The sequence below is a fragment of the Pseudophryne corroboree genome, chromosome 1 (assembly GCF_028390025.1).
Source record: "Pseudophryne corroboree isolate aPseCor3 chromosome 1, aPseCor3.hap2, whole genome shotgun sequence".
Classification (NCBI taxonomy): Eukaryota; Metazoa; Chordata; class Amphibia; order Anura; family Myobatrachidae; genus Pseudophryne; species Pseudophryne corroboree.
This window is the reverse complement of record NC_086444.1, coordinates 237,972,924-237,999,592: the sequence shown is the minus strand read 5'-3', so window position 1 is coordinate 237,999,592 and position 26,669 is coordinate 237,972,924. Positions and strand designations below refer to the sequence as shown.

Here is a 26,669-nt window from a genome sequence, read left to right as displayed (position 1 = left end):
TTGGGTGCAAGAAGCGGTATCTCACGGTTATGCATTTGCCTTCAAGAAACACCCTCCTCAAAGGTTTTTTTTGTACCAGCCCGACTTCAGTGAAAACGAAGGCCAGGGTTTTGCAAGAGGCAGTTCAGATGTTGCTTCAGTCAGGAGTGATAATCCCAGTTCCTCCTGCGCAACGAGGACAAGGTTTTTATTCCAACCTGTTTCTAGTTCATAAGCCAAATGGGTCGTTCCAGCCCATACACAATCTCAAAGTGCTGAATAAGTACATTTGGGTGCTTCAGTTTCATATGGAGACTTTACGTTCCATTATTTTGGCCATGGAGCAGGAGGATTTTATGGTTTCTCTTACATCCTAGATGATACTGGGGATCCATTTAGTACCATGGGGTATAGACTAGTCCACTAGGAGCCATGGGCACTTTACGAATTTGATAGTGCGGGCTGGCTCCTCCCTCTATGCCTCTCGTACCAGACTCAGTTAGAAAATGTGCCCGGAGGAGCCGGTCACGCTTATGGAAGCTCCTGAAGAGTTTTCTGCATTTATTTTTCTGTTTGTTATTTTCAGGCAGGACTGGATGGCACCAGCCTGCCTGCTTTGTGGGACGGACGGGGGGGGGGGGGGGGGAACGGCCTGACCTCTTGAAGGGTTGATGGTCCCGTTCCCCGCTGACAGGACACTGAGGGAACGGTTTGCAAGCCCCACTACGGCGGGCGTACATTCCCGCAGCACACCGCCACCCCTAACAGAGCAAGAAGAAAGAAGAGTGGTGAGTACTAAGCGAGTGACCCGGTTAGCAGGTCGCCAGCCATTATGGCAGCATGAGGGTACGGAGACGCACAGCTTCTAACCGGGGCGGATTGCGTCTCCAGACTCTGTACATAACTGCGTCACTGTACACAGTACTCACACTGGCAAACAAAGCCTTAAAACGGTTCTGTCTCCATTTTAAGCACAATTTACCTCAGCCAGTATAAATAAAGCAGGAAGATCGCGCCATTGAAGGGGCGGGTCTTCACTATGAGCGGATCCAGCAGCTCACCAGCGCCATTTTCCCTCTGCAGTGGACACAGACGCTGACTGACAGGGACACGCAGCTCCTCTGGTGTGACTCCAGATTACCTCAGCGGTACCAGGGGGTCATAGCAGGGGGGGAGCGATTTATTAGTGTACTAAGTCCCCAATCTGGGTACTTAGTCTTCGCCCCGGCTAAGCTTGACATTTGTAATTAGGACTCCGTGTGCTGGCTCCAAATACCTCTGTGTCTGCCTGGAAGGGCTCTTTGTGAGTTAATTGTGTTTTTAACCTTTCCTGTGTATGTGTGCTGTCACATTTACAATATTTCGGGCAAAGTGTGTTTCATGTACGGCAGAGTGTTCCTCTTCCCCAGGGAGCTCACTACTATGTACTCAGTGTAGTGCACCTTCTCTGGCTAGCGTGGCTGAACCAGTGTGGTTAGATTCCTTCAAAGGAATGATTTTTCTCTATCGTCCTAGTGGATGCTGGGGTTCCTGAAAGGACCATGGGGAATAGCGGCTCCGCAGGAGACAGGGCACAAAAAGTAAAGCTTTAGGATCAGGTGGTGTGCACTGGCTCCTCCCCCCATGACCCTCCTCCAAGCCTCAGTTAGATTTTTGTGCCCGGCCGAGAAGGGTGCAATCTAGGTGGCTCTCCTAAAGTGCTGCTTAGAAAAGTTTAGCTTAGGTTTTTTATTTTACAGTGAGTCCTGCTGGCAACAGGATCACTGCAACGAGGGACTTAGGGGAGAAGAAGTGAACTCACCTGCGTGCAGGATGGATTGGCTTCTGTGGCTACTGGACATTAGCTCCAGAGGGACGATCACAGGTACATCCTGGATGGTCACCGGAGCCTCGCCGCCGGCCCCCTTGCAGATGCTGAAAAGCGAAGAAGGTCCAGAATCGGCGGCAGAAGACTCCTTAGTCTTCTTAAGGTAGCGCACAGCACTGCAGCTGTGCGCCATTGCTCTCAGCACACTTCACACGGCAGTCACTGAGGGTGCAGGGCGCTGGGAGGGGGGCGCCCTGGGAGGCAATGTAAACCTATTTTTTGGCAAAAAATACCTCACATATAGCCTCCGGGGGCTATATGGAGATATTTAACCCCTGCCAGAATCCGTTGAAGAGCGGGAGACGAGCCCGCCGAAAAAGGGGCGGGGCCTATCTCCTCAGCACACAGCGCCATTTTCCCTCACAGAAAGGCTGGAGGGAAGGCTCCCAGGCTCTCCCCTGCACTGCACTACAGAAACAGGGTTAAAACAGAGAGGGGGGGCACTAATTTGGCGTTAGAAATATATAAAAAGATGCTATAAGGGAAAACACTTATATAAGGTTGTCCCTATATAATTATAGCGTTTTTTGGTGTGTGCTGGCAAACTCTCCCTCTGTCTCTCCAAAGGGCTAGTGGGTCCTGTCCTCTATCAGAGCATTCCCTGTGTGTGTGCTGTGTGTCGGTACGTGTGTGTCGACATGTATGAGGACGATGTTGGTGAGGAGGCGGAGCAATTGCCTGTAATGGTGATGTCACTCTCTAGGGAGTCGACACCGGAATGGATGGCTTATTTAGGGAATTACGTGATAATGTCAACACGCTGCAAGGTCGGTTGACGACATGAGACGGCCGACAAACAATTAGTACCGGTCCAGACGTCTCAAAAACACCGTCAGGGGTTTTAAAACGCCCGTTTACCTTAGTCGGTCGACACAGACACGGACACTGAATCCAGTGTCGACGGTGAATAAACAAACGTATTCCTTATTAGGGCCACACGTTAAGGGCAATGAAGGAGGGGTTACATATTTCTGATACTACAAGTACCACAAAAGAGGGTATTATGTGGGATGTGAAAAAACTACCTGTAGTTTTTCCTGAATCAGATAAATTAAATGAAGTGTGTGATGATGCGTGGGTTCCCCCCGATAGAAAATTATTGGCGGTATACCCTTCCCCGCCAGAAGTTAGGGCGCGTTGGGAAACGCCCCTTAGGGTGGATAAGGCGCTCACACGCTTATCAAAACAAGTGGCGGTACCGTCTATAGATAGGGCCGTCCTCAAGGAACCAGCTGACAGGAGGCTGGAAAATATCATATAAAAGTATATACACACATACTGGTGTTATACTGCGACCAGCGATCGCCTCAGCCTGGATGTGCAGAGCTGGGGTGGCTTGGTCGGATTCCCTGACTAAAAATATTGATACCCTTGACAGGGACAGTATTTTATTGACTATAGAGCATTTAAAGGATGCATTTCTATATATGCGAGATGCACAGAGGGATATTTGCACTCTGGCATCAAGAGTAAGTGCGATGTCCATATCTGCCAGAAGATGTTTATGGACACGACAGTGGTCAGGTGATGCAGATTCCAAACGGCACAAAGGTGTATTGCCGTATAAAGGAAGAGGAGTTATTTGGGGTCGGTCCATCGGACCTGGTGGCCACGGCAACTGCTGGAAAATCCACCGTTTTTACCCTAAGTCACATCTCTGCAGAAAAAGACACCGTCTTTTCAGCCTCAGTCCTTTCGTCCCTATAAGAGTCATATTTGCCCAGGGATAGAGGAAAGGGAAGAAGACTGCAGCAGGCAGCCCATTCCCAGGAACAGAAGCCTTCCACCGCTTCTGCCAAGCTCTCAGCATGACGCTGGGACCGTACAGGACCCTTGGATCCTACAAGTAGTATCCCAGGGGTACAGATTGGAATGTCGAAACGTTTCCCCCTCGCAGGCTCCTGAAGTCTGCTTTACCAAGGTCTCCCTCCGACAAGGAGGCAGTATGGAAAAAAATTCACAAGCTGTATTCCCAGCAGGTGATAATCAAATTACCCCTCCTACAACAAGGAAAGGGGTATTATTCCACACTATATTGTGGTACTGAAGCCAGAAGGCTAGGTGAGACCTATTCTAAATCTAAAAAAATTTGAACACTTACAAAGGTTCAAAGCAAGAGGGAGTCACTCAGAGCAGTGATAACGAACCAGGAAGAAGGGGACTATATAGTGTCCCGGGACATCAGGGATGCTTACCTCCATGTCCCAAATTTGCCCTTCTCACTAAGGGTACCTCAGGTTCGTGGTATAGAACTGTCACTATCAGTTTCAGACGCTGCCGTTTGGATTGTCCACGGCACCCCGGGTCTTTACCAAGGTAATGGCCGAAATGATGATTCTTCTTCGAAGAAAAGGCGTCTTAAATTACCCCTTACTTGGACGATCTCCTGATAAGGGCAAAGTCCAGGGAACAGTTGGAGGTCGGAGTAGCACTATCTCGGATACTGCTACAACAGCACGGATGGATTCTAAATATTCCAAAATCGCAGCTGATCCTGACGACACGTCTGCTGTGCCTAGGGATGATTCTGGACACAGTCCAGAAAAAGGTGTTTCTCCCGGAAGAGAAAGCCAGGGAGTTATCCGAGCTAGTCAAGAACCTCCTAAAACCAGGAAAAGTGTCAGTGCATCATTGCACAAGGGTCCTGGTAAAAATGGTGGCTTCCTACGAAGCAATTCCATTCGGCAGATTTCACGCAAGAACTTTTCAGTGGGATCTGCTGGACAAATGGTCCGGATCGCATCTTCAGATGCATCAGCGGATAACCCTATATCCAAGGACAAGGGTGTCTCTCCTGTGGTGGTTACAGAGTGCTCATCTTCTAGAGGGCCGCAGATTCGGCATTCAGGATTGGATGCTGGTGACCACGGAGGCCAGCCCGAGAGGCTGGGGAGCAGTCACACAAGGAAAAAATTTCCAGGGAGTGTGATCAAGTCTGGAGACTTTTCTCCACATAAATATACTGGAGCTAAGGGTAAATTTATAATGCTCTAAGCTTAGCAAGACCTCTGCTTCAAGGTCAGCCGGTATTGATCCAGTGGGAAAAACATCACGGCAGTCGCCCACGTAAACAGACAGGGCGGCACAAGAAGCAGGAGGGCAATGGCAAAAACTGCAAGGACTTTTCGCTGGGCGGAAAATCATGTGATAGCACTGTCAGCAGTGTTTCATTCCGGGAGTGGAAACTGGGAAGCAGACTTCCTCAGCAGGCACGACCTCCACCCGGGAGAGTGGAAAATTCATCGGGAAGTTTTTCCACATGATTGTGAACCGTTGGGAAATACCAAGGTGGACATGATGGCGTCCCGTCTGAACAAAAAACGGGACAGGTATTGCGCCAGGTCAAGAGACCCTCAGGCAATAGCTGTGGACGTTCTGGTAACACCGTGGGTGTACCAGTCGGTGTATGTGTTCCCTACTCTGCTTCTCATACCTAAGGTACTGAGAATTATAAGACGTAGAGGAGTAAGAACTATACTCATGGCTCCGGATTGGCCAAGAAGGACTTGGTACCCGGAACTTCAAGAGATGCTCACAGATGACTTATGGCCTCTGCCGCTAAGAAGGGACTTGCTTCAGCAAGTACCATGTCTGTTCCAAGACTTACCGCAGCTGCGTTTGACGGCATGGCGGTGGAACGCCGGATCCTAAGGGAAAAAGGCATTCCGGAAGAGGTCATTCCTACCCTGGTCAAAGCCAGGAAGGAGGTGACCGCACAACATTATCACCACATGTGGCGAAAATATGTTGCGTGGTGTGAGGCCAGGAAGGCCCCACGAAGAAATTTCAACTCGGTCGATTCCTGCATTTCCTGCAAACAGGAGTGTCTATGGTCCTCAAATTGGGGCCCATTAAGGTTCAAATTTCGGCCCTGTCGATTTTCTTCCAGAAAGAATTGGCTTCAGTTCCTGAAGTCCAGAAGTTTGTCAAGGGAGTATTGCATATACAACCCCCTTTTGTGCCTCCAGTGGCACTGTGGGATCTCAACGTAGTTCTGGGATTCCTCAAATCACATTGGTTTAAAACCAGTCAAATCTGTGGATTTGAAGCATCTCACATGAAAAGTGACCATGCTCTTGGCCCTGGCCTGGGCCAGGCGAGTGTCAAATTGGTGGTTTTTTTCTCAAAAAAGCCCATATCTGTTTGTCCATTCGGACAGGGCAGAGCTGCGGACTCGTCCCCAGTTCTCTCCCTAAGTTGGTGTCAGTGTTTCACCTGAACCAGCTTATTGTGGTGCCTTGCGCCTACTAGGGACTTGGAGGACTTCAAGTTGCTGGATGTTGTCAGGGCCCTGAAAGTATAGGTTCCAGGACGGCTGGAGTCAGGAAAACTGACTTGCTGTTATCCTGTATGCACCCAACAAACTGGGTGCTCTTGCTTCTAAGCAGACTATTGCTAGTTGGATGTGTAATACAATTCAGCTTGCACATTCTGTGGCAGGCCTGCCACAGCCAAAATATGTAAATGCCCATTCCACAAGGAAGGTGGGCTCATCTTGGGCGGCTGCCCGAGGGGTCTCGGCATTACAACTTTGCCGAGCTGCTACTTGGTCAGGGGCAAACACGTTTGCAAAATTCTACAAATTTGATACCCTGGCTGAGGAGGACCTGGAGTTCTCTCATTCGGTGCTGCAGAGTCATCCGCACTCTCCCGCCCGTTTGGGAGCTTTGGTATAATCCCCATGGTCCTTTCAGGAACCCCAGCATCCACTAGGACGATAGAGAAAATAAGAATTTACTTACCGATAATTCTATTTCTCGGAGTCCGTAGTGGATGCTGGGCGCCCATCCCAAGTGCGGATTATCTGCATTACTTGTACATAGTTACAAAAAATCGGGTTATTATTGTTGTGAGCCATCTTTCAGAGGCTCCGCTGTTATCATACTGTTAACTGGGTTCAGATCACAGGTTGTACAGTGTGATTGGTGTGGCTGGTATGAGTCTTACCCGGGATTCAAAATCCTTCCTTATTGTGTACGCTCGTCCGGGCACAGTATCCTAACTGAGGCTTGGAGGAGGGTCATGGGGGGAGGAGCCAGTGCACACCACCTGATCCTAAAGCTTTACTTTTTGTGCCCTGTCTCCTGCGGAGCCGCTATTCCCCATGGTCCTTTCAGGAACCCCAGCATCCACTACGGACTCCGAGAAATAGAATTATCGGTAAGTAAATTCTTATTATAATATCTCTAATAAATTGTCCCTCAATGAGAAAGAGACGCAATACTTAAGACAGTCTGTGGATGAGATTATGAACAGAGACTGTCCCTTGCCATTTGTCCACAAAAAAGTACTCTGGCCCATATCCTGCAGTCTGACTCTGTCGCTGAGGGGTCAGACTTGGAGGAGGGGGAGGTGGATTCAGAAGGGGGGGGGGGGATGCTGCTCTGTCACAGGGAATACAGGCTCTTATAGAAGCTATCAGAGATGTGCTACAAATTCCTGATAAGGTGACAGAGGAGTGTGTTCTGTAGTATTCTGTGTTTTTTTCTATCTGTAATCCTTTGTTCATAGGGTTCTAGTTCTTTTTTAATTTTTTCAGAAGCCATTAGCATTCTGGAGGAACTGCAAGAGCCCAACCAAGATCCTACAATTCAACAGTCCAGACCTAAATGCAAGAATAAGTCGACCTTTTGTCCTCCCGAACACCTCTCAGCTGAAATAAAGATTTTTCAAGAACTTGTCTCCAGAGATCTAGACAAAATATATCTACAATCTAGGAAAAACCCCAATTATGGAGACAATCTTAATACTACAGAACGCAAAACCTTACGGGAGATACAATCCTGGACCGACATAATAATCAAACCTTCTGATAAAGGAGGAAATGTAGTACTCTGGCCGAAAGTAATGTATACTACTGAAACCTTTGTGCCTCTCATCTATACTCATGAGGTTTTAGACTAGGTGCTTACCTACAATTATCACTGCGGTGATTATATGTACATATCATTTACCTCTACTCCAATTTTGAATTTTGATTAACTCAGGCACCTTAATAATATTAATTTTTTGTAATTTTTTATGTTTTTCAGTATATTTTTCACCACAGGTGCCCATAATTTTGTATCAGGCTTATCCTGATTTCTGTCAATATATATGTTTACTTTGTGTTCTTGAACAATTTTTTTGTATCAAACTCCTCATTACTTTTATTCGTTATTAATTAAATGTTAAGTTTTAATAAACTTATTTCAAATTTCTAAGCGTGCCCCAACACAGAGTCTTTCTTTTTTCTTCTCTTTGCTTAACCATTACTGACTCTGGGAGCACCACCAACTCAAATAATTATTTAGATGTCTTCATTAAGAATCTTTAAATTTAAACTTAGTATCGTTGGTCATTCCCTGAACAGTTTTCTACAATCTGTGTATTAATCTATGTTCATCATTACCACATTTTTCCTGTGCGGAACCAAACCAAATTTCTGTTAACTCTGTAACCCCTGCTGATTAAATCTTCAGTTTCAGGCTCCAGCACGGTTTATATACCAATACTGTTTTCTAATAATTAATGCTATTCTGCTAATAGATTTTTTTCTTTTTGATACTTCTGAATGTTCATTAAGCACATTTTTTATTTAACATACACTAACTTCATACGTGATTCATAATTCAGGACACTAGGAACTAGCTGCCAACACTTATCCTAAAATGGCAACATTTAGCTTGAGAAATGAACTGACGAGTAGACATACCATACCTGAAAATCTTGACGATATATTTGACAATATCTCAGAAGCACCATCCGGTAACAAAGGATGGGAATCTGATTTGTACAAATTAAGATCCTGTCTACAAAAAAGACTACAATCATCTTGGGACATAAAAACGATGGAAAGTTATAATAAAAATAAAATTACCCCACGGGGTTTGAGACCCAACATATTTCCCACTTTCCAGTTAATTACTGAAAGTCTGACAGCAGAATGGGAAGGTATACTCCTGAAATGCTCACAAGACCTTATGGCTGTGTTACTTAAACATAACCATCTGGTACTTAATGACTGTGAGAAAGAAATAGAAGAACTCACTAAAAATTTGGAGGAATGGGAAAAAAATTCTAAATTCCAAGAAACTTTTGAAAAAATTAAAGATCTAGAACCCTATGAACAAAGGATTACAGATAGAAAAAAACACAAATTCATTCGGGACATGAAAGACTTCAAGACTGGTAATGTCTTTCACTGGAAGCATACGAATACACGCAGGGAATACTCCAAATTCCAGGACAGGTATTCCTCATCAGAAGCAGAATCATCCGGAGGAGAAGACCCCTCAGACTCAGGCGATAGGGAGATTGATCGATATAACTTTCAAGACGAACCCAGTGCTAACACATCAGCCCATTTTTTAGGGGCAGGCAGGGGTGGAGGAAGACCCAAGTTCCGACAAAGAGGAAGACGAGGAGGGGGAGCAAAAAATCAGCGAGACCAGACAGATTGGCTGCAACCGGGACCACCGAGATACCCTGTCAGAACCAACCGGAGGAAATAACTGATCATCTTAAAGTTATCAACCTATCCAATAGAATCTTAACGGATGATCACATCAAAATATTCACTAAGGGACTCTCCTTCTCACCTTCCCAACATCTAAATCGTTTCGCATGGGAAAAAGATTTGAAACTCTTTGGACGTAAACTACTCTTAAGGAAATTCTTCGCTTCTCGAACTTTGTCGTCAATTAATCCGGATTCAGACGCTACCTCCTTCTCTCAATCTTTGACTGCTGAAGATTTAGAAGCCATTAGCATTCTGGAGGAACTGCAAGAGCCCAACCAAGATCCTACAATTCAACAGTCCAGACCTAAATGCAAGAATAAGTCGACCTTTTTTCCTCCCGAACACCTCTCAGCTGAAATAAAGATTTTTCAAGAACTTGTCTCCAGAGATCTAGACAAAATATATCTACAATCTAGGAAAAACCCCAATTATGGAGACAATCTTAATACTACAGAACGCAAAACCTTACGGGAGATACAATCCTGGACCGACATAATAATCAAACCTTCTGATAAAGGAGGAAATGTAGTACTCTGGCCGAAAGTAATGTATACTACTGAAACCTTTGTGCCTCTCATCTATACTCATGAGGTTTTAGACTAGGTGCTTACCTACAATTATCACTGCGGTGATTATATGTACATATCATTTACCTCTACTCCAATTTTGAATTTTGATTAACTCAGGCACCTTAATAATATTAATTTTTTGTAATTTTTTATGTTTTTCAGTATATTTTTCACCACAGGTGCCCATAATTTTGTATCAGGCTTATCCTGATTTCTGTCAATATATATGTTTACTTTGTGTTCTTGAACAATTTTTTTGTATCAAACTCCTCATTACTTTTATTCGTTATTAATTAAATGTTAAGTTTTAATAAACTTATTTCAAATTTCTAAGCGTGCCCCAACACAGAGTCTTTCTTTTTTCTTCTCTTTGCTTAACCATTACTGACTCTGGGAGCACCACCAACTCAAATAATTATTTAGATGTCTTCATTAAGAATCTTTAAATTTAAACTTAGTATCGTTGGTCATTCCCTGAACAGTTTTCTACAATCTGTGTATTAATCTATGTTCATCATTACCACATTTTTCCTGTGCGGAACCAAACCAAATTTCTGTTAACTCTGTAACCCCTGCTGATTAAATCTTCAGTTTCAGGCTCCAGCACGGTTTATATACCAATACTGTTTTCTAATAATTAATGCTATTCTGCTAATAGATTTTTTTCTTTTTGATACTTCTGAATGTTCATTAAGCACATTTTTTATTTAACATACACTAACTTCATACGTGATTCATAATTCAGGACACTAGGAACTAGCTGCCAACACTTATCCTAAAATGGCAACATTTAGCTTGAGAAATGAACTGACGAGTAGACATACCATACCTGAAAATCTTGACGATATATTTGACAATATCTCAGAAGCACCATCCGGTAACAAAGGATGGGAATCTGATTTGTACAAATTAAGATCCTGTCTACAAAAAAGACTACAATCATCTTGGGACATAAAAACGATGGAAAGTTATAATAAAAATAAAATTACCCCACGGGGTTTGAGACCCAACATATTTCCCACTTTCCAGTTAATTACTGAAAGTCTGACAGCAGAATGGGAAGGTATACTCCTGAAATGCTCACAAGACCTTATGGCTGTGTTACTTAAACATAACCATCTGGTACTTAATGACTGTGAGAAAGAAATAGAAGAACTCACTAAAAATTTGGAGGAATGGGAAAAAAATTCTAAATTCCAAGAAACTTTTGAAAAAATTAAAGATCTAGAACCCTATGAACAAAGGATTACAGATAGAAAAAAACACAAATTCATTCGGGACATGAAAGACTTCAAGACTGGTAATGTCTTTCACTGGAAGCATACGAATACACGCAGGGAATACTCCAAATTCCAGGACAGGTATTCCTCATCAGAAGCAGAATCATCCGGAGGAGAAGACCCCTCAGACTCAGGCGATAGGGAGATTGATCGATATAACTTTCAAGACGAACCCAGTGCTAACACATCAGCCCATTTTTTAGGGGCAGGCAGGGGTGGAGGAAGACCCAAGTTCCGACAAAGAGGAAGACGAGGAGGGGGAGCAAAAAATCAGCGAGACCAGACAGATTGGCTGCAACCGGGACCACCGAGATACCCTGTCAGAACCAACCGGAGGAAATAACTGATCATCTTAAAGTTATCAACCTATCCAATAGAATCTTAACGGATGATCACATCAAAATATTCACTAAGGGACTCTCCTTCTCACCTTCCCAACATCTAAATCGTTTCGCATGGGAAAAAGATTTGAAACTCTTTGGACGTAAACTACTCTTAAGGAAATTCTTCGCTTCTCGAACTTTGTCGTCAATTAATCCGGATTCAGACGCTACCTCCTTCTCTCAATCTTTGACTGCTGAAGATTTAGAAGCCATTAGCATTCTGGAGGAACTGCAAGAGCCCAACCAAGATCCTACAATTCAACAGTCCAGACCTAAATGCAAGAATAAGTCGACCTTTTTTCCTCCCGAACACCTCTCAGCTGAAATAAAGATTTTTCAAGAACTTGTCTCCAGAGATCTAGACAAAATATATCTACAATCTAGGAAAAACCCCAATTATGGAGACAATCTTAATACTACAGAACGCAAAACCTTACGGGAGATACAATCCTGGACCGACATAATAATCAAACCTTCTGATAAAGGAGGAAATGTAGTACTCTGGCCGAAAGTAATGTATACTACTGAAACCTTTGTGCCTCTCATCTATTCTCATGAGGTTTTAGACTAGGTGCTTACCTACAATTATCACTGTGGTGATTATATGTACATATCATTTACCTCTACTCCAATTTTGAATTTTGATTAACTCAGGCACCTTAATAATAATAATTTTTTGTAATTTTTTATGTTTTTCAGTATATTTTTCACCACAGGTGCCCATAATTTTGTATCAGGCTTATCCTGATTTCTGTCAATATATGTTTACTTTGTGTTCTTGAACAATTTTTTTGTATCAAACTCCTCATTACTTTTATTCGTTATTAATTAAATGTTAAGTTTTAATAAACTTATTTCAAATTTCTAAGCGTGCCCCAACACAGAGTCTTTCTTTTTTCTTCTCTTTGCTTAGACACAGCTGATCGTAAGATTGAGGCAAGGCTTAAATCCTTGTACACAGCTGCTGGGGTGGCTCAGAGACCCACTATATAGCATGTGCGTGGATTACTGAAGCCATTGCTAAATGGTCGGGTAACCTTATTGAAGGGTTGGATTCCTGATCTAGGGGGGAGATTGTGTTACTCCTGCAGCATATACAGGACTCTGCGAATTTTTTTGGTGGAAGCCATAAAAGAAGTAGGTTTGCTGAATGCACGCACTACTGCTTTGGCAGTATCAGCACGCAGGGGCTTATGGTTACGCCAGTGGACTGCGGACTCTAGGAAAGGCGTGGAAGTCCTACCCTTCACAGGAAAAGCCTTATTTGGAGATGAACTGGACAAATGGATCTCCAGAGCTACTGCGTGTAAGTCCACATATCTTTCTGCAGCTCCCCCAACCAGGTAGACCTACTCAGGACCTACCATACAGTCCTTTCGGACTGCCAAGTTTAAGGGCAAAGCCAGAGGATCTTCTACTACCAAAAGAGGCGCTAGAGGTAAACCACGCAAACCAGCAACTGCCGGTTCTCAGGAATAGAGCTCCAGTCCTGCTTCCTCAAAGCCTTCTGCATGACGTTGGACCGTGTGCCCTGGAAGACTGACAGGTGGGAGCCCGACTAAGAAATTTCAGTCACATCTGACAACATCATGCCTGGATCCCTGGGTCATAGATCTTCTTTCCCAGGGCTACAGACTGGAGTTTCAGGAGCTCCCACCTCACAGATTCTTCAAATCAGGCTTACCAGCTTTACAAGAGGAAAGTACAACCTTACAGGATTCCATTCAAAAACTGGTACAGACTCAGGTCATTGTTCCAGTTCCACCTCATCTGCACAACAAGGGATACGATTCCAACTTGTTTGTAGTACCGAAACCAAACGTTTCGGTGAGACCGATTTTGAATCTAAAATCATTGAACCCGTACTTATGAGTGTTCAAATTCAAGATTGACTCTCTGAGAGCGGTGATCTCGGGTCTGGAGGAGGGGGAAATTCCTAGTGTCTCTGGATATTAAGGATGCGTACCTTCACATTCCGATCTGGCTACCTCACCAGGCTTGTCTAGGCTTCGCAGTACAGGACTGTCACTACCAGTTCCAGGACCTGCCATTTGGTCTCTCCACGGCACCGAGGGTGTTCACCAAGGTAATGGCAGAGATTATGTTTCTCCTTCACAAGCAGGAAGTGAACATAATTCCATACCTGGACAATCTTCTGATAAAGGCACCGTCCAGGGAAAGGTTGTTGAGCAGCATTGGTCTCACAACCAAACTACTCCAGGATCACGAATGGATTCTAAATCTCCCGAAATCTCATTTAGAGCCAACTTGGAGGCTCCCATTTCTGGGAATGATACTGGACACAGAGTCACAGAAAGTTTTTCTTCCGTTGGAAAAGGCATTGGTAATCCAGTCGATGGTTCGGGATATCTGTGCATCTAAGCATTCACCTTCTGGAGAAAATGGTGGCCTCTTACGAGGCGCTTCATTATGGAAGGTTTCATGCGAGGCCCTTCCAGCTGGATCTGTTGGACAAATGGTCCGGATCTCATCTTAACATGCACCAGAGGACCCATCTGTCACCAAATGCCAGGATCTCCCTTCTGTGGTGGCTACAGACTTCTACCTAATCGAGGTTCGGGATTCAGAATTGGATTCTGCTAACCACAGACGCAAGCCTAAGAGGTTGGGGAACGGTCACCCAGGGGGAGCAGTTTCAAGGAAGATGGTCTAGTCAGGAAGTCGTCCTTCCAATCAAAATTCTGGAACTCAGGGCTGTATACAACGCCCTTCTGTAGGCCTCATATCTTCTTCAAGATCGGGCCATTCAGGTTCAGTCGGACAATGTGACGGCAGTAACGTACATAAACCGACGGAGGAACGAAAAGCAAAGCAGCAATGTCAGAGGTATCAAGAATTCTCTGTGCAGAAAAACACGCTGTGGCATTGTAGGCGGTCTTCATTCCAGGAGTAGACAACTGGGAAGCAGACTTCCTCAGCAGACATGACCTGCACCCGGGGTAGTGGGGCCTTCACCCGGAGGTGTTCAGGTGCTTGACACGTCGATGGGGATGTCCACAAATCGACATGATGGCCTTTCGTCTCAACAAGAAGCTCAAGCGGTATTGTTCCAGGTCGAGAGACCCACAGGCAGTGGCAGTGGACGCTCTGTCAACTCCATGGGTCTATCAGATGGTGTACGTGTTCCCTCCACTTCCGCTGATCCCAAGAATTCTCAAAAGAATAAAAAGGTAAAAAGTTCAAGCAATTCTCATTGCTCCTGACTGGCCAAGAAGGGCCTGGTTCGCGGACCTTCTGGGGATGCTCCTGGAAGATCTGTGGCCTCTATCTCTACATGAGGATGTCCTGCAACAGGGGACGTTTGTCTATCAAGACTTAACACTGCTACGTTTGACAGCATGGAAGTTGAACGGCTGATTCTAGCCAGGAGAGGGATTCCTGACAAGGTCATCCTGACTATGATCCAAGCCAGAAAGGGGGTAACGTCTAAACATTACCACCGTGTTTGTATGAAATACGTCTCCTGGTGTGAGAGCAGAAAATATTCTGTGGTGGAATTTCATCTGGAACGTTTCCTGCTTTTTCTGCAGTCAGGTGTGGATGTGGGCCTACGTCTGGTCTCTATAAAAGTCCAGATTTCGGCCTTGTCCATTTTCTTTCAGAAACAATTGGCATTGCTTCCTGAGGTCCAGATGTTCTTGAAAGGGGTTCTGCACATCCAGCCTCCCTTTGTGCCTCCCACGGTACCTTGGGATTTCAATTTGGTGCTGCAGTTCTTCCAATCGGACTTTTTTGAACCATTACAGGAGGTAGACGTAAAATATCTTATGTGGAAAACCGTCACACTGTTGGCCTTCGCTTCTGCAAGACGTGTGTTGGAGCTGGGGGTGTTGTCTTACAAGAGCCCCTATTTAATCTTCCATGTGGATAGAGGTGAACTCAGAACTCGTCAGCAATTTCATCCTAAGGTGCTGTCTGTGTTTCACATCAAGCAACCAATTGTGGTTCCGGTTGTCATGACCGACACCTCTGTTACTTCAAAGTCTTTGGATGTTGTGAGGGCTTTGAAGGTGTATGTGAAGAGAACAGCTCGTCACAGGAAATCGGACTCGCTGTTTGTTCTATACGATCCCAATAAGATTGGGTGTCCTGCTTCAAAACAGTAAATTGCACGTTGGATCAGGCTCACTATCCAGCATGCTTATTCCACGGGAGGATTGCCGATTCCTAAATCTGTACAGGCCCACTCGACTAGGTCAGTGGGTTCTTCTTGGGCAGCTGCCCGCGGTGTCTCGGCCTTACAGCTCTGCCGAGCAGCTACTTGGTTGGGTTCGAACACGATTGCAAAGTTCTACAAGTTCGATACTTTGGCATCTGAGGACCTTCAGTTTGGTCAGTTCTGCAGGACCCTCAGCACTCTCCCACCCAGTTTGGGAGCTTTGGTACTTCCCCATGGTACTAAATGGATCCCCAGTATCTTCTAGGACGTAAGAGAAAATAGGATTTTAATTACCTACCAGTAAATCCTTTTCTCGTAGTCCGTAGAGGATACTCGGTGCCCGCCCAGTGCTTCATTCATCCTGCCCTATTACTTGGTTAAATATTGTTGTTGGTTCAGCTGTTGCTGTTCCTGTTCGAAGTTTGGTTAGCATGGCTTTCCTCTTGTTTGTGTGTGCTGGTTAGGAATCTCACCACTATCCTTTTATATCCTTCTCTCAAAGTCCGTTTCCTCGGGCACAGTTTCCTAGACCGAGTATGGTAGGAGGGGCATAGAGGGAGGAGCCAGCCCGCACTATCAAATTATTAAAGTGCCCATGGCTCCTAGTGGACCTGTCTATACCCCATGGTACTAAATGGGTCCCCAGTATCCTCAACGGACTACGAGAAAAGGATTTACTGGTAGGTAATTAAAATCCTATTATCCCTGGATATCCAGGATGCTTACCTACATGTTCTTATAGCACTGTCCCATCAGTGCTATCTCAGGTTTGCCATCCTCCAGCAACACTTTCAGTTTCAGGCCCTACCATTTGTACTGGCCACAGCTCCCAGAGTGTTCACCAAAATTATGGTGGTAATGGCTTCTTTTCTCCAGCATGATATTAGAACTTTTCCATACTTCGATGATTTATGAATCCTGGCACAATCTCAGGAATTGCTTCAGTGTCATCTGCAACTGACAACAGATTGCTTGGAGGGACACAGTTTGCTCATAAATTGGGCAAAGTCGTTCCTGGTTCAGTCATAACGGATGACTCTCACTTGGGGGCTGTGTTGGATTCGGGTCTTCAGAGAGTAATTTTACCTCTGAACAAAATATCCAAAATTCAGTCGAGAATCCATGAGCTGCTACACAGTGAAAGGGTATCCATTCGCGCAGCAATGTGGGTGATTGGATTGATGGTGTCGACATGGTGGAGTATGCTCCGTTCCACTCGAGGCCTCTACAGCGTCTGATCCTTTCCAAATGGAATGGGTTACATCAGACAATAAAAATGCAGGACTATGGTCCTTCCTCTGGAATTAAGGAGATCATTAGCCTGGTTTCTAAAGGCATCCCATCTGGACAAAGGGAGACCCTTTTGGATATCAGATTGGGAAGTTCTGATGACTGATGTCAGTCTTCATGGCTGGGCTGGGGAGCAGTGTCAGGAAGTTGCTTTCTAGGGCAGTGAACCAAGGAAGAAAGTTGCCTGCCAATAAATATATTGGAACTTCAGCCCATATGTATATTGCACTCATTCAGGCAAAGGACATCGTTCAGGGGAAACCAGTTCAAATTTTCCCGGACAATGCAACGGCAGTAGCGTACCTCAATCATCAGGGAGGAACTCGTTGCCAGAAAGCAATGGAGGTGGTAAGACACACGTTAAGGTGGGCAGAACTTCATCATCCAGACTTGTCCGCAGTAAGCATTCCAGGAGTCCTAAACTGGGAAGCGTATTTTCTCAGTCAACATGACATTCATGCAACCGAATAGGCTTTATTCCCCGAGGTCTTCTAGACTCTGGTAGACAAGTGGGGGTTACCGGAGATAGATCTTATGGCGTCCCGTCAGAACAACAAAGTTCCTGCATATGGGTCAAGAACAAAGGATCCCATTGCTGTCTTTGTGGATGCCATGTCAGTGAGATGGGACTTTCGTCTGGCCTATGTGTTTCCACCAATCACCCTGTTACCCAGGGTAATGTGAAAGGTGAAACAAGGAAAGGGCACCGTGATACGAATAGCTCCGGCTTGTCTCAGAAGACATTGGTACACAAATCTACAGGGGATGTTGATGGAGGCTCCATTCCTACTCCCTCAACGTCCAGACAGATCTACTGTCTCAGGGTCCTTGCTATTACAAGCACGTGGATCGTCTGTCTTTGACGGCGTGGCTCTTGAGACTTCCATCCTGTAAGCAAGAAGATTCTTACAACAGGTAATTCAAACAATGCTCAGAGCAAGGAAACCACCCTCTGCTCGCATTTGTCACCGAATATGACAAACCTATATTCAGTGGAGTAGTGACTGGATATTTGACCCTAGGTCTTTTAGAGTTTCCAGAGTCCTAGCATTTTTTCAGGCAGGAATGGACAAAGGTCTACGGGTGGATTCCTTGAGAGTGCAGGTGTCAGCATTGACTGTATGGTTCCAAAATAAAATAGTTAACATACAGGATGTTCGCAATTTTTTCCAGTGAATGGGTACTACACTGGTCACAGGAAGGAAATGTTACCAGTGGTGTACCCCAGGGATCTGTACTTGGACCAGTGCTTTTTAATATCTTTATTGGTGACATTGCAAATGGCATTAAAGGTATACCTTTTTGCAGATGACACAAAGGTATGCAACAGGGTAGACACACCAGGTGGGGGTAAAACAAATGATTGAGGATCTAGGTAGATTAGAGGAATGGTCAAGAGTGTGGCAATTACAGTTTAATGCCAAAAAATGCAAAATCATGCACTTGGGTCTCAAAAATCCAAAGGCTAAATATAGTATTAATGGCAATATACTAGAAACTACTGAGGAGGAAAGGGATCTAGGAGTCACTATTTCAGGTGACTTAAAGGCAGGTAAGCAATGTAACAAAGCAATAAGGAAGGCTAGTCAGATGCTTGGCTGCATTGGGAGAGGAATCAGCAGCAGAAAGAAAGAAGTAATAATGACACTGTGTAGGTCATTGGTACGGCCTCATCTAGAATACTGTGTTCAGTTCTGGAGGCCATATCTTCAAAAAGATATTAATACATTAGAGACCGTACAACGAAGGGCAACTAAAGTGGTGCATGGCCTACATCACAAAACATACCCAGAAAGACTAAAAAAATCTCTATGTATTATTTGGAGCAGAGAAGGGAAAGGGGGGACATGATAAAACCCTTGATATAGTTTCTAACAACGTTCAGGAGGTAAACATTCTCCAAAAGAAGAGAAGCAATAGGACATGAGGACATGCACTGAGACTGGAGGGGGGGAGGTCCAGGGGAAATCTGAGGAAACATTACTTTACAGAAAGGTTAGTGGACAAGTGGAATAGCCTCCCATCAGATGTGGTAGAAGCTAAAACAGTAGAGCAATTTAAAAATGCATGGGATAGGCATAAGGATATCCTTACAAAGAAATAAGGATCAAATAAGGTTTGAGATAAAAATGAGAAAAAAAAAGAAAGGGGCAGACTAGATGGGCCAAGTGGTTATCTGACGTCAAATTCTATGTTAATGCTTCACATCCAACCTTTTTTTGTTCCTCCTACAGTGCCTTGGAATTTAAGTTTAGTTCTAAAGGCGCTTCATGTTGCTCCGTTTGAACCACTATAGCAAGTGGATCTTAAATGGCTGACAGCTAAATTTCTCTTTCTACTGGCTATTGCTTCAGCTAGAAGAGTTTCAGATTTAGGGGCATTATTATGTCGCCCTCCTGTTCTGATTTTTCATCCAGATAGAGCGGTTCTCAGAATCAAATCTGGTTATCTTCGTCAGGTGGTATCTAAATTCCACCTTAACTAAGAAATTGTAGTCCCGGCCTTCCAAGGGCCGGACCTTTCTGCAGGAGATGCATCATTTGATGTAGTATGTGCCTTAAGGCTCTACATGGATCGTACCAGTGCCATCAGGAAGACAGACACACTCTTCGTTTTCTACGGATTTCACAAGAGAGGATGGGCTGCTGACAAGCAGACACTGGCGAGGTGGCTTCGAATGACTATTTCAGAAGCATATTCTCAGGCTGATCTCCCTGTTCCGGCTAATGTCTCTGTTCACTCTACTCGTAAAGTACGTCTGTCATAGGCAGCACAACGCGGTGCTTCAGCAGAACAGATATGTAAGGCAGACACATGGTCCTCCATTAACACATTCATTAGACATTATGCTTTTGATACCGTTGCCGCTCAGGACGCTGAATTCGGGCGCAATATTCTCCTATCCAATCAGGAGAGTCCCCACCACTAAATTTGCTTTGGGACATCCCAATGTTTATCCTGTGGATAACCTGTGGACCCTACAGGAGAAATATGTAGTTATGGTAGACTTACCGTCGATAACGCGATTTCTCCTAAGTCCTCAGTATCCACAGGGATCCCACCCTGACGCACCTGATTTGAGGATCCTTTCACCTACTAACTTCTTCCTTCTTGTACGGAAAGATGGAAAGGTGTGCATGTGTGATCATCTCGCCTGATTAGGGCTCTCTATGATGCTCCTGCCTTAAGCTTTGGAAAACAACTAAATTGCCAGAGCCAGGAGGCGGGGGGTGATAGGGGACTGGCTCGTTGCATTCTGGGAGGCCGAAAGCTTTGATCGTTGGTGCGAATCTGCTGATACTACCTCATATCCACATGTTTATCCTGTGGATACTGTGGACTTAGGGTAGATTTACCGTCGATAACGGTATTTCTCTATCGTCCTAAGTGGATGCTGGGGTTCCTGAAAGGACCATGGGGAATAGCGGCTCCGCAGGAGACAGGGCACAAAAAAGTAAAGCTTTACTAGGTCAGGTGGTGTGCACTGGCTCCTCCCCCTATGACCCTCCTCCAGACTCCAGTTAGATTTTGTGCCCGAACGAGAAGGGTGCAATCTAGGTGGCTCTCCTAAAGAGCTGCTTAGAGAAAGTTTAGTTTAGGTTTTTTTTTTTTTTCTTTACAGTGAGTCCTGCTGGCAACAGGATCACTGCAACGTGGGACTTAGGGGGAAAGTAGTAAACTCACCTGCATGCAGAGTGGATTTGCTGCTTGGCTACTGGACACCATTAGCTCCAGAGGGATCGAACACAGGCCCAGCCGTGGAGTCCGGTCCCGGAGCCGCGCCGCCGACCCCCTTGCAGATGCTGAAGCGTGAAGAGGTCCGGAAACCGGCGGCTGAAGACTCCTCAGTCTTCATAAGGTAGCGCACAGCACTGCAGCTGTGCGCCATTTTCCTCTCAGCACACTTCACTGGGCAGTCACTGAGGGTGCAGAGCGCTGGGGGGGGGCGCTCTGAGAGGCAAATATAAACCTTATACAAGGCTAAAAATACCTCACATATAGCCCATAGGGGCTATATGGAGATATTTAACCCCTGCCTGACTGGAAAAATAGCGGGAGAAGAACCCGCCGAAAAAGGGGCGGGGCCTATCTCCTCAGCACACGGCGCCATTTTCTGTCACAGCTCCGCTGGTCAGAACGGCTCCCAGGTCTCTCCCCTGCACTGCACTACAGAAACAGGGTAAAACAGAGAGGGGGGGCACATTAATGGCTATATATATATATATTAAAGCAGCTATAAGGGAGCACTTAATATAAGGATATCCCTTGTATATATAGCGCTTTGTGGTGTGTGCTGGCAGACTCTCCCTCTGTCTCCCCAAAAGGGCTAGTGGGTCCTGTCTTCATTAGAGCATTCCCTGTGAGTTTGCGGTGTGTGTCGGTACGTGGTGTCGACATGTATGAGGACGATATTGGTGTGGAGGCGGAGCAATTGCCAAATATGCAGATGTCACCCCCCAGGGGGTCGACACCAGAATGGATGCCTTTATTTGTGGAATTACGTGATGGTTTATCTTCCCTTAAACAGTCAGTTGAGGACATGAGGCGGCCGGACAATCAATTAATGCCTGTCCAGGCGCCTCAAACACCGTCAGGGGCTGTAAAACGCCCTTTGCCTCAGTCGGTCGACACAGACCCAGACACGGGCACTGATTCCAGTGACGACGGTAGAAATTCAAACGTATTTTCCAGTAGGGCCACACGTTATATGATTTTGGCAATGAAGGAGACGTTACATTTAGCTGATACTACAGATACCGTAAAACAGGGTATTATGTATGGTGTGAAAAAACTACAAACAGTTTTTCCTGAATCAGAAGAATTAAATGACGTGTGTGATGAAGCGTGGGTTGCTCCTGATAAAAAGTTGATAATTTCAAAAAAGTTATTGGCATTATACCCTTTCCCGCCAGAGGTTAGGGCGCGCTGGGAAACACCCCCTAAGGTGGACAAGGCGCTCACACGCTTATCCAAACAAGTGGCGTTACCCTCTCCTGAGACGGCCGCACTTAAGGATCCATCAGATAGAAAGATGGAAGTTATTCAAAAGAATATATACACACATGCAGGTGTTATACTACGACCAGCTATAGCAACTGCCTGGATGTGCAGTGCTGGAGTAGTTTGGTCAGAATCCCTGATTGAAAATATTGATACCCTAGATAGGGACAATGTTTTACTGTCGTTAGAACAAATAAAGGATGCATTTATCTATATGCGTGATGCACAGAGGGATATTTGCACACTGGCATCTCGGGTGAGTGCTATGTCCATTTCAGCCAGAAGAGCCTTATGGACACGACAGTGGACAGGCGATGCGGATTCAAAACGTCACATGGAGGTTTTGCCGTATAAAGGGGAGGAGTTATTTGGAGTTGGTCTATCAGACTTGGTGGCCACGGCTACTGCCGGGAAATCCACTTTTTTACCTCAAGTCACTCCCCAACAGAGAAAGGCACCGACCTTTCAACCGCAGCCTTTTCGCTCCTACAAAAATAAGAGAGCAAAGGGCTTGTCGTACCTGCCACGAGGCAGAGGAAGAGGGAAGAGACACCAACAGGCAGCTCCTTCCCAGGAACAGAAGCCCTCCCCGGCTCCTGCAAAAACCTCAGCATGACGCTGGGGCCTCTCAAGCGGACTCGGGGACAGTGGGGGGCCGTCTCAAAAATTACAGCGCGCAGTGGGCTCACTCGCAGGTAGACCCCTGGATCCTGCAGATAATATCTCAGGGGTACAGGTTGGAATTAGAGACGGATCCTCCTCATCGTTTCCTGAAGTCTGCCTTACCAACCGTCTCTTCCGAAAGGGAGAGGGTGTTGGAAGCCATTCACAAGCTGTACGCTCAGCAGGTGATAGTCAAAGTACCCCTATTACAACAAGGAAAGGGGTATTATTCCACTCTATTTGTGGTACCGAAGCCGGATGGCTCGGTAAGGCCTATTCTAAATCTGAAGTCCTTGAACCTCTACATAAAAAAGTTCAAGTTCAAGATGGAGTCACTCAGAGCAGTGATAGCGAACCTGGAAGAAGGGGACTTTATGGTATCCTTGGACATCAAGGATGCGTATCTACACGTTCCGATTTACCCCGCACACCAGGGGTACCTCAGGTTCATTGTTCAAAACTGTCACTATCAGTTTCAGACGCTGCCGTTCGGATTGTCCACGGCGCCTCGGGTCTTTACCAAGGTAATGGCCGAGATGATGATTCTTCTTCGAAGAAAAGGCGTATTAGTTATCCCATACTTGGACGATCTCCTAATAAGGGCAAGGTCCAGAGAACAGCTGGAGACAGCTTTAGCACTATCTCAAGAGGTGCTAAGACAACACGGGTGGATTCTGAATATTCCAAAATCCCATTTAATCCCGACAACTCGTCTGCTGTTCCTAGGAATGATTCTGGACACGGTTCAGAAAAAGGTTTTCCTTCCAGAGGAAAAAGCCAAGGAGTTATCCGATCTGGTCAGGAACCTCCTAAAACCAGGAAAAGTGTCAGTACATCAATGCACAAGAGTCCTGGGAAAAATGGTGGCTTCTTACGAAGAAATTCCATTCGGCAGATTCCATGCAAGAATATTCCAAAGGGATCTGTTGGACAAATGGTCAGGGTCGCATCTGCAGATGCACCTGCGAATAACCCTGTCACCAAAGACAAGGGTGTCACTTCTGTGGTGGTTGCAGAAGGCTCACCTATTAGAAGGCCGCAGATTCGGCATTCAGGATTGGATCCTGGTGACCACGGACGCCAGCCTGAGAGGCTGGGGAGCAGTCACACAAGGAAGAAACTTCCAGGGAGTATGGACGAGTCTGGAAAAGTCTCTTCACATAAACATTCTGGAACTAAGAGCAATCTACAATGCTCTAAGCCAGGCGGAACTTCTCCTGCAAGGAAAGCCGGTGTTGATTCAGTCGGACAACATCACGGCGGTCGCCCATGTAAACAGGCAGGGCGGCACAAGAAGCAGGAGTGCAATGGCAGAAGCTGCCAAGATTCTTCGCTGGGCGGAGAATCACGTGATAGCACTGTCAGCAGTGTTCATCCCGGGCGTGGACAACTGGGAAGCAGACTTCCTCAGCAGACACGATCTTCATCCGGGAGAGTGGGGTCTACATCCAGAAGTCTTCAACATGTTAATAGACCGTTGGGAAAGACCAATTGTAGACATGATGGCGTCTCGCCTCAACAAGAAACTGGACAAATATTGCGCCAGGTAAAGAGATCCACAGGCAATAGCTGTGGACGCACTGGTAACTCCTTGGGTGTACCAGTCAGTGTATGTGTTTCCTCCTCTGCCGCTCATACCAAAGGTATTGAAGATCATACGGCAAAGAAGAGTAAGAACAATACTAGTGGTTCCGGATTGGCCGAGAAGGACTTGGTATCCGGAACTTCAAGAGATGCTCACGGACGAACCGTGGCCTCTACCTCTGAGAAGGGACCTGCTACAGCAGGGTCCCTGTCTTTTTCAAGACTTACCGCGGCTGCGTTTGACGGCATGGCGGTTGAACGCCAGATCCTAAAAGGGAAAGGCATTCCAGAAGAAGTCATTCCTACCTTGATTAAGGCACGGAAGGAAGTCACCGTGAAACATTATCACCGCATTTGGCGAAAATATGTAGCGTGGTGCGAGGATCGGAGGGTTCCGACGGAGGAATTCCAACTGGGTCGTTTCCTACATTTCCTGCAATCAGGATTATCTATGGGTCTCAAATTGGGATCCATTAAGGTTCAAATTTCGGCCCTGTCAATATTCTTCCAAAAAGAATTGGCCTCTGTCCCTGAGGTCCAGACTTTTGTCAAGGGAGTACTGCATATACAGCCTCCTGTGGTGCCTCCGGTGGCACCGTGGGATCTAAATGTAGTTTTAGATTTCCTCAAATCCCATTGGTTTGAACCATTGAAAAAGGTGGATTTGAAATATCTCACATTGAAAGTGACTATGTTACTAGCCCTGGCCTCTGCCAGGAGAGTATCTGAATTGGCGGCTTTATCTTATAAAAGTCCTTATCTAATCTTCCATTCGGATAGGGCAGAACTGCGGACTCGTCCGCATTTTCTCCCTAAAGTGGTATCAGCATTTCATCTGAACCAACCTATTGTGGTGCCTGCGGCCACTAGCGACTTGGAGGACTCCAAGTTGTTGGACGTTGTCAGAGCCTTAAAAATATACATTGCAAGGACGGCTGGAGTCAGAAAATCTGACTCGCTGTTTATATTGTATGCACCCAACAAGTTGGGCGCACCTGCTTCTAAGCAGTCGATTGCTCGTTGGATTTGTAACACAATTCAACTTGCACATTCTGTGGCAGGCCTGCCACAGCCTAAAACTGTAAAAGCCCACTCCACAAGGAAGGTGGGCTCATCTTGGGCGGCTGCCCGAGGGGTCTCGGCATTACAACTCTGCCGAGCAGCTACGTGGTCGGGGGAGAACACGTTTGTAAAATTTTACAAATTTGATACCCTGGCAAAGGAGGACCTGGAGTTCTCTCATTCGGTGCTGCAGAGTCATCCGCACTCTCCCGCCCGTTTGGGAGCTTTGGTATAATCCCCATGGTCCTTTCAGGAACCCCAGCATCCACTTAGGACGATAGAGAAAATAAGAATTTACTTACCGATAATTCTATTTCTCGGAGTCCGTAGTGGATGCTGGGCGCCCATCCCAAGTGCGGATTATCTGCAATACTTGTACATAGTTATTGTTAACTAATTCGGGTTATTGTTAAGGAGCCATCTTTAAGAGGCCCTTTCTGTTGTCATACTGTTAACTGGGTTTAGATCACAAGTTGTACGGTGTGATTGGTGTGGCTGGTATGAGTCTTACCCGGGATTCAAAATGCCTCCCTTATTGTGTATGCTCGTCCGGGCACAGTACCTAACTGGAGTCTGGAGGAGGGTCATAGGGGGAGGAGCCAGTGCACACCACCTGACCTAGTAAAGCTTTACTTTTTTGTGCCCTGTCTCCTGCGGAGCCGCTATTCCCCATGGTCCTTTCAGGAACCCCAGCATCCACTACGGACTCCGAGAAATAGAATTATCGGTAAGTAAATTCTTATTTTCTCCTAACTACATATATTTTCCTAACGTAGCTCTAACATCTAGCTAACATTTATTTTATTTGTCATATTTTAGAGATTGAACATATTAAGCTGGGTAAACTCTCTGGGATATAACAAATGTTGTAACGGTCGTTCCAGTTTTACTGAATCCCATAACACACGATGTAGACGCTCTACACATTGCACACATCGCAATCTTCTGAATGATTGAACTATTGTTTCGGAGGATTGTATCCAATTAATCGCTGTTCCTGTAAACTAGGCAGTTGTGCGTACACGCTATGATACCACATCGCAGATTGCATCGTCCCATCTGATGTGCAGCACATCAGATATGAAGATGCAGTGAATGACTGACTGGGTGTACACACTATAAGGTGGTCATTCCGATCCGCTTCCAGACGATATGTTAGACGCTAGATCTTTTACTGTGTACCCAGCTTTGGTTGTGATCAGATCATTGGGGCCAAATTAGTCCTGATCGTAGATGTGCTAAATTTAGCACATCTATGATCAGCTTCCATGACATGCGGGGGGACGCCCAGCACAGGGCTAGTCCGCCCT

The 26,669-nt window shown here is 45.7% G+C and overlaps 1 protein-coding gene across 1 annotated transcript in view; it reads left to right on the top strand.

The window, feature by feature from the left end:
- Positions 1 to 26,669, top strand: part of PGGT1B (protein geranylgeranyltransferase type I subunit beta) — a 148,239-nt gene that overhangs the window by 68,439 nt on the left and 53,131 nt on the right. The window lies entirely within an intron of this gene.